Raw genomic sequence first — 8,780 nt, forward strand, 5'->3', positions numbered from 1 at the left:
TATGTAAAAATCCTGTTACTCCTCAAAATTTCCTAGGAGTATTAGCATTGGAGAGTTTAGCCCAAATCAATTATTATTATGATTGTTAAATGGTGACTTTCTAATTTTATAATTTCTTCCACATTTATTAGCTGCCTTTCTACTCTGAAGAAGAGATTTAGTTTTCCCCATTAGCTTGTTTGTTTATGGCAAAGGGATGCATGGATTATTATTGCTTTATTCAATGGGTTTTAGTTCTTTACTATTATTTGTTTTGATGACTAAATTATCTCAGCTTTGGCAAGTGGGAGTCTTTCAGACTTGTTCTTGTACCTTTTCCGTATGTCCTCATGTTTCATTTAGTAATTCTTTACTTTCTGGTACAACGAGATGTTTCAAGCTCATTTTGTAATCTCCCCGCCTCAGCTCTATATCTAAAGAGACGTTCTCATTTCTAATGGGGCACAATCACTTCTAGACCTTTTGACACGTTTATCACTATTTTTATATCTGTTTCTCTGTCTCTGTCTGTCTCTCTGTCTCCCTCCTTCCATCTCACCCTCCTCTCTCTCTCTCTCTCTCTTTCTCTCTTTTTCTCCTCTCTCTTCTTCCCTTCCTCCCTTCCACCATTTGCTCATGTCTTTGTCCATTTTCCTCTTGTGTGTTTTTTTAAACTCATTTGAAGGTCTTCTTTTTGTATATTGGATATTATGTCTTTTATTGGTATTTTAATTTGCAAATATTTTATCTAAATTGTCCAGTATTTCCACTGATATGTAACATTGAACTAGAGGAACTAACCAGTGATTTAGAAGGGAGAAACCAATGAGAAGCATAGAATTAGAAAATAAGTAAAAAATTCTCTTTTTAAAGGTGAAAACCACCAGATGATTTTTAGAAAACTTTAATCTGAAGGTTCTAGATCATTCAAGAAGTTTTCAGTTTATTCCAGGAGGTTTATTCTTGTCTCACAAAGAGGTAGCATACTCTAACTTGAGTTTGTAAATATTCACAGCTCAAAATCTCTTAAGAGTCAGCAGGGCCACAGAATCATAGTTCCAGGAGAGACTTTCTTGGTTAAGAATTTTTCTAGCCAAAGACAGGATGTGAAAGAAGAGATTCTGGTTATTTGAGTAAGAGGAAGGGAGTTAGCAGAACTAATAGATTCTCATGGTCCTAGACAGAAGGCATGGATTCTTGTCCCTGGTGAAATTAGAGAGCAGTAAGGAAACAGGGCAGAAACTCAGCCTGAGGGCTTAGCTTAGGGAGCTATGATGAAGAATCAAGGAGGAAGCCACAAATGAGAGAGCATGTGGGTAGCTGAGGAGGCTCACTCAGGACATATGAAAAATTGACCTTGGGCCGAAAAATAATTCTAAACCCCATAAATGCTTAGAGTTGCCAGATGTCGTTCTTGTGGGCTCCATAGTAGGGTTCAATCTGAAGACTGTAAGTGTTACAGGCCCAAACCCTCTGTGATAGAAAAATCTCACTTATTTTTACCCTATGGCAGAAGCTTCAAAAAGTCACCTCAGATGGAGCATGTAACAGGATGAGGATTTGGCATGGAGGGAACATGGTCTAATCACCTGGACTAGGTCTGCTGATCTGGTTAAGCAGAAAGGGTGCTTCCTAACATCCCAAACCATCAAGTTCTCAGGATTAAGTGAATATTTTTGACAAAACTATGCTGCTTTAAATTTCAACTCCTTTTTCTTGCATTTTTGCCATTTTCTTCAGTTGAATCTAGGAAGTAACAAAGTTTTATATAAAAAAGAAACTCGGAGTTTAGATATTGGTTTTTGTTCTTATATCCGTATAAGTGACCTATCACATTCCAATACATTAAACATTGTTTTGGATTTTCTTTTCCCTTTTTTGTGTGTGGCTTTTTATTTTGATATAATTTACATTTTGAGTCATCCTCTCCCGCACTCTCTCTCCCTCTCTCGCTCTCTCTCTCTGCCCGTCTCTTCACACATATATATACTTTTTTTTTTCTGAGAATATAAGTGGAAGACATCATTCTCTTTTACTCTTAAATGGTTAAGTGTGTAATTCCCCCAAACAAGGACATTCACTTACTTAACCACAAAAGAGTTATTGGTATCAGGAAATTTAACATTGATATATTCAAATGTTATAAATTGACCCAGGAATATTCTTTATAGACATATTTTTTTTCCTGGTTTAGGATCCAGTCCAGCATGTCTGGTTCTCATGTCTCTTTGGTCTCTTTTTACCTGAAACAGTTCTGTCTGATGTTAGCTCATGATAGTATTTAGGCAATGCATTTTGGGCAAAAATATTAGTGAAAGGATTTTGTGTCCTTTTCAGTATATCATTCAAGAGTCACGTAATGTCCGTATGTCTCAATGTTGGTGATGTTAGCTTTGATTCCTTAATTGAGGTGAAATGTCTTCCAAATCTTTCCTTTGTCAAGTTACTATTTTTCTCTTTGCAATTAATAAGTAATTTTTGGAAATATTTTGAAACTATATAAATGCTCTTTCTTATCAAATTTTGATCTATTAATTCTACTATTTATTAGTGATTTTCTAGCTTCATCATATCTTCTGTATTTATTAGTTGCCATTATACTGCAAGGAAGAATGTTTCCTTCCTTCCATATACTACTTATTTATTCATTTGTTTATTTATATTCGTATAGACTCGGGAGTTTTGTTTCATTCAAGTAGCTATAATCTATTACCAATAATATTATTTTCTAATGCTCATATTGTTCCAGACTATCTCAAACTGTTTCCCTGAATGCATTTGACATGTTCCTATAATTTTTTGAGCAGCTCCTGACTTCCTAGTGCAACAAGGACTTCAGGGCTCAGCTCGTACTTTCCTTGCCTCAGCCCTGGGATCAGTCTACTCTCCTAGAAGCTTTGACTTTCCTTTTGATTTTAATGAGATCAAATTCATGCTCTCATGTGGTTTTCCAATCATCTCCTCACTATCCTTCAACTCTATTTCCCAGACTGGCCAGCCTCCTTCCTGCTCTGCACATACACGATACTAACTTCTACCATGTTTTCACACTCACTCGACTCCCTTTGCTGCCCACCAAACCTCAGAGATCTCTAAGATCTGGTTCCTCTCCATTTCTCTCCAGGAAGGATGCATATGAAGAGGAGCTGCTGTGACATCTGTAACTCATTCGTCCCCAGGCTTAATTTCTCTGAATTGGCTGGCTAGACAAGGGGCTTCCTCCTTCAGGAATTCTCATGTGTTACCAGAGCTGCTCAATTGGAAAAAGAATTTGACTTCCTGGGAAGAGGAGGTTTATTTTTTAGTGAAAAGTTATATGAGTAGCTTCAGTCCTTTGCAACTATATTTAACATAGTCTTGAGTTCTCTCTTGCAAAGAGTTTCCTAAGAAACTCCAGCCCACATTCATTTCTCCCTTCTTTGAACTCCTACTACACTTGGAGTCTGAGCCACACAATTTAGCTCTTGTTTAAGTGCCTGCTTCAAGTTTTCCATAATAGTTTAACTACTTAAGGGAAAAGGCCGTTTCATTTATGGTATATACATGTATGATTTTCCCCCACAGTATCTGGTCTCACTCTCTACGCACAAACAAATGCACCCGTGGTTCCTAGTTCCGTGCCATAATATACGTGCATTAAGAAATAATTTTTGAGGAAATGAACATTGATCATAAATTACACAGCAAGTTAGAAGAAATGGGACTAGAACATAGGTCTCATGACCTCTATTCCTGTTTTTCCTTGACTCTAACATATTATACCATAAATATCCCTGAATTTTGCCATCTGTTTAATATTACTCTATTATATCTGGATACCACTATTTTGCAATATTACATTGTCTCTCCTTTTTTAAGAACAAAAATTAGAATAAAAATTTCTTAGAAATGGGAGATGGGAAATAGCATGGATCTCTGACATCCATAAATAATCTCTAAGCTCTATCTAATCACCCCAAGTAAGAAGCAGATTTAATTGATTTAATTGTTTCCCTTCCTCTGGCTGATTTCCACATAACAGGTTAAGTCAGTACATTATCTAGACAATAGCAAAAAAAGAAGAAAGGAATGTAGGTGTCTGCATATTCATTGTTTAATCGATTACGATTACTAGCTATATTTTTCTATTTACTTTATACTTTTCCCATTAAATCTATTCCATAGGTATTTTAGCTTTTTTAGAAATATTTAGATTTTAAATATTGCTACAAACAAGCAAACAAACAAACAAACAAACAAACGCCCTATTTTACCCCATCCAGAACATTTGTGGAATCTACTTTTTTTTTTTGCTATTTTCTTTATTAATTTCATGAACACTCACTGAAAGTCCATTACATGCCATACACTGTGCCAGGCTCTGGGGTAAGGAAAGGTTTTCTGAGGAAGTAACGTTTAAGGGGAGATATGTAGTATGAGCAAAACAAACAAACAAACAAACGCCCTATTTTACCCCATCCAGAACATTTGTGGAATCTACTTTTTTTTTTTGCTATTTTCTTTATTAATTTCATGAACACTCACTGAAAGTCCATTACATGCCATACACTGTGCCAGGCTCTGGGGTAAGGAAAGGTTTTCTGAGGAAGTAACGTTTAAGGGGAGATATGTAGTATGAGCAGAGCAGAAAAGTATCCAGAGTACAGTGAGCATTGAAAAAGAGTGGCTTAGGAGAAGGTTGCGGATGTAGGCGGGGACTCCATCATAAGGGGCTTGCAGGGCATGTGAGAGTTTGGGGTTTTATGCCCAATTCAAGGCATTAAAGTGACGTAGAAGTTAAGCAGCGTGTAGCAAACAGCTTCACATATTTTAATAGCCCTTTAACATTGTTTAATAATTGATGTTTATGAAAATGATCCTTTTTCATAAAGAAAAGTTTACATTCTGGGTCACGTAATCTTATTAGAAAGGCAGGAAAATTGTATAATGTATTTCTGAATTTTTTTTCATCAAAAAGTTAAAAGTGTGTTGGTAGTTAAAAGAATAACCTTTAGCTATTCAGAAAAAAAAGTTGTTTTTATAAAGGCTATGCGTTTATCCCGATGGCATGCTAACTTGTAGCCTTTTAACTTCATATACTAATCATAACATACAAAAAGCTTTCAAATCTCCATATAAACATTGTTCTTCATGTTCTTCATATTTATTACACAAAGTAAATTTGATATTGCATTGTTCCAGTCTAGGATCCACTCTTTATTCTGAAATTGAATTTTACTTGTTTAATTTAAGAGATGTCAGTATTATATCTTCAATTACTGCATGTTTTTGGGAGATACATAGTTCTTTACAAAAATCATCCAACATATGTCATGAAAAAAACCCTCAAAACTCCAGTGAAGCACATAATTTCAGAGTTACTGTATACTATGATTCATTTCCAATCAAAATATAATTATAGGATTATTATTTAGGGTATTATTTAGGTAAAGAATTATTACTAGGGGAGAGGAGTGAGGAAGGAGGATGGCAATTAGATCAATTGGTGATATAAAAAGCTACAAGAAACAGAAAATAGATTCTTATTATCCAGGAAATAAGGCACAATATGGAACAAATTACCCAAGCTGGTGATTTCAAATAGAGTGGAAAGTCTTGCTAGGACTCAGGAGAATGACCAAACAGATCTTTTGGTCTCAACAGAAACTGACTTTGCTAGATTTAAGTGGTAAATAGATTTGTGAAAAGATAATCAGGTACTTGACATAATCACAAAGGAGACTGGAGAACTGGGTTTGGAAGCAGTCCAAAACGTACCCCAAACCACTTGACAAAATTTCTACCATCACCACCAAAGGCTAAGTGCTTATAGTAACCAGAACTGGGCGGCACTCAGCGTCACTGGCATTGTGCTAGTCCCCTTTTCTATGTGTCTCTAGTTCTTAATTCAAAGGCCAAGGCGAATTCTTTGAGCTTCTGAAGACAGGCCCTGCATCTTCTTAAGACTTACAGTGGAGAATTTCCCCCAAATAAACATATGTAGTGACCAAAAAAATATGACAATTTTATGCAGTCCACCAGTTTCGATATCCTTTGTACCTATTTTCATTAACAAACGTTGGTTCCAGCCTATCATAGTAAAGATAACCCTTGACCATCAAGGCACATCACCTCCTCCCCCAAGATGAGGAACCCCAGAGCCTCATCAACTGATTTATGCTGCTCCTACTTCTAGATCTTTGGGAAATACCCAGGCTTTCTCTGGTGTTGTCACAATCCTATGTCTGTATTCTGTAACCTGTGGACTAAATTGATAGGCTACTGCCAACATGCTCTGTATAAAATTGTGAGAGAAAAAGAAAGTTAGTTGAAATATATAAATGTAAGTCTGACATAACAAGGAAAAGAATATAAGTAGACACTATGACATTAGGTCATAGATATGATTTTTTTTTCTCTACTACTCATTTAATATTTCTTCAACTGTAATCAGGAAGTTTGATCCCTTAACGATCTAATCCCTGGATGTAGAACCTATTTGGGATTGCTGGGGTTGGCTATCTTTTTTTTTTTTTTTTTTTTACTATAGGTAAGTGTTTCCATCCACATGTCCCCCATCTTCTTGTTGTGTTACAGTTATCCTATTTCCCCTAGACAGTCAGGATCAGCCAAATATGCAAACTTTTTCTTTTCATTTTTACTAATCAATCCAATACAAGAGGGAGACCAAAATATATAGTGGTTTTCTTAACATCTAAAATCAATAGAATCATATTTGTGTTCCCTAGGGGAAGCATTCCTCCCATGGGTACTAAAGCCTCTTAGTCAGCAGAGCCTAAAGTCGAGGTTTCTGTGAAAACCACAGACAGTAATCGTCATCGTCACCCCTTCGTAGGAGTCATGTCCCATTTGAAGTTAGAGGCTGCATTTCATATTGCTGTGTTTCTGAAGGGCTTGAGGATGAAGTGTGATAGGATCACAGAATCAGACTGGCTACTGTTGAAGAGGCTTAGCACTTTTGAGAATAAGGGACAACTGGAACAGCTCGAAAGCTGATTACTGGAGTGGGCAGCCATTGGTCCACTGTAAGGCATTCAAAAGTTGTCTTTAACCTGGGCTAGGTTATAGCAACTTTTCATTTCTTATATATAAGGGTGTTTAGTCTACTGGCTGGAATTTATATCAGACAGACAACTGTGACATGTTCTAATGCAATCAGTCCATCTATAGCTGGGGTCTGTGAAGTAGCTATAGGTACAAGGCATGTGTTCCAGCCCCTCCAGAGAAAGGGACAGGCAAGGGCTAGGCTGTGTGTCAGCGTTCTTCAAGCTGGTAGTTTATGGTAGGGCCGCAGAGCTAGGAGGATATTGGAGTGCCATGCGTAGAAACTGACCATGGCAGTAATGACACAGTCACTGGGACCGATGGCAAATCAGTGGGTCTGCAGATACCTAGAGCTCTTCTAAGCAACTCAAGGGTGAAGTGCATGGCAGAGAAAGATGAATTTTTGACCTTACTTGCTAGTGGACTATGATTGCTGGTGAACTCCTTATTGTGATTTGAAGGGGTTACTCCAGGATGTTGGTGGGGTTGAGTTACGGATTTAGATCTTCCACAGCCCAGTGAAAGCAGCTGGGGAAGCAGAAACTAAAAAGAGGAATAGTGTTCTAACCAAATATGAAACCAAGTGGAATTGGGTAGGACGGTATTAGCTTGCTCACTTTTCGAATGTGATAGAAAATGTCTTTGTACCATTTTTTTGAGAAAACCACAAAGTGGCTCAAGGAACAAATGTCAAGACTCTGGGCACCTGATTAAAAAACTTAACAAACGAAACAAAATAAGAAGAAACTATAAGAAATAGGCCTAGAGATCTGACACCCCTCACAGTTGTGAAAGTGACAAGATCATTCAAGGAAGCTATCACAAGGTCATGGCTATATTTAAAGCCAGAATAAAGTAAAATTATCTGGGACTGATGTAATCAGAAGAATCTACTGTATCTGAGATCCACTACATAAAATGTTATATTTGTTTGGAAGTTTTGGTACTACGGGGGGAATTTTTTATTCAAAATTACAGGTACTGAGTACATTACAAAGCTATTGAATTGATTTACTTTGACAGCACACTTTTTCCTGGGTTAATATAGGGAAGAGTATCAGCAAGATGATCTGGGAAACCATAAGCTCCCCCAGTGTACAGACCTCTCAAACATTAATTTACAGCCTTAGAAAGTATATAGAAGCTTACTTCTTTCTTATCCTTAAAATCTAGGTTTAGAAATGCATTAGCCTATGTTAGCAGCATCTTTGTTTTTCTGTTTAGAATGACTTCGACCTACTTCTGTTTAAACAAATACAATTATTCCATTGGATTCAGCTGGTGAATTTAAAGTGTGAGCAAAAGGAGCAGGAGGTAGAGGTGAGCTAGAATTTTACAATTTAATATCATGTGAATACTGCCAACTTATTTTTTTCTAACTTAATTTTAACCTATATAAAACTAATAAAATAAAAATGAAATTATTGTCCAGAATTGTGAATATTGGAATGAGAATGAGGATCCAGTACTGTCGATTTTGTTTCTTTGAAGCAGAGGAATAGCTCTGCTGAAAAAGAAAGTTAGTATGTCAGAAACTCAAATTTAAGGAGGAAAAAAACCCTACAGTTTCTTTCAGTATATTTTCCTTAATCAGAACGTAATTAAGTATGATATATCTCAATTTGAATTGCCAACGGTTCACTCAACCACAATCATTTTTACTCAGGAAAGCATGTTGTATTCTTCTCTTGTATCTCCCACATAACCCATAGGAGTGCTCAACAAATGGTTGCATTTGATATAACTAAGTTCAGAAG

This window comes from Pteropus alecto, unplaced genomic scaffold (genome assembly GCF_000325575.1).
Source record: "Pteropus alecto unplaced genomic scaffold, ASM32557v1 scaffold70, whole genome shotgun sequence".
NCBI classification, from domain to species: domain Eukaryota; kingdom Metazoa; phylum Chordata; class Mammalia; order Chiroptera; family Pteropodidae; genus Pteropus; species Pteropus alecto.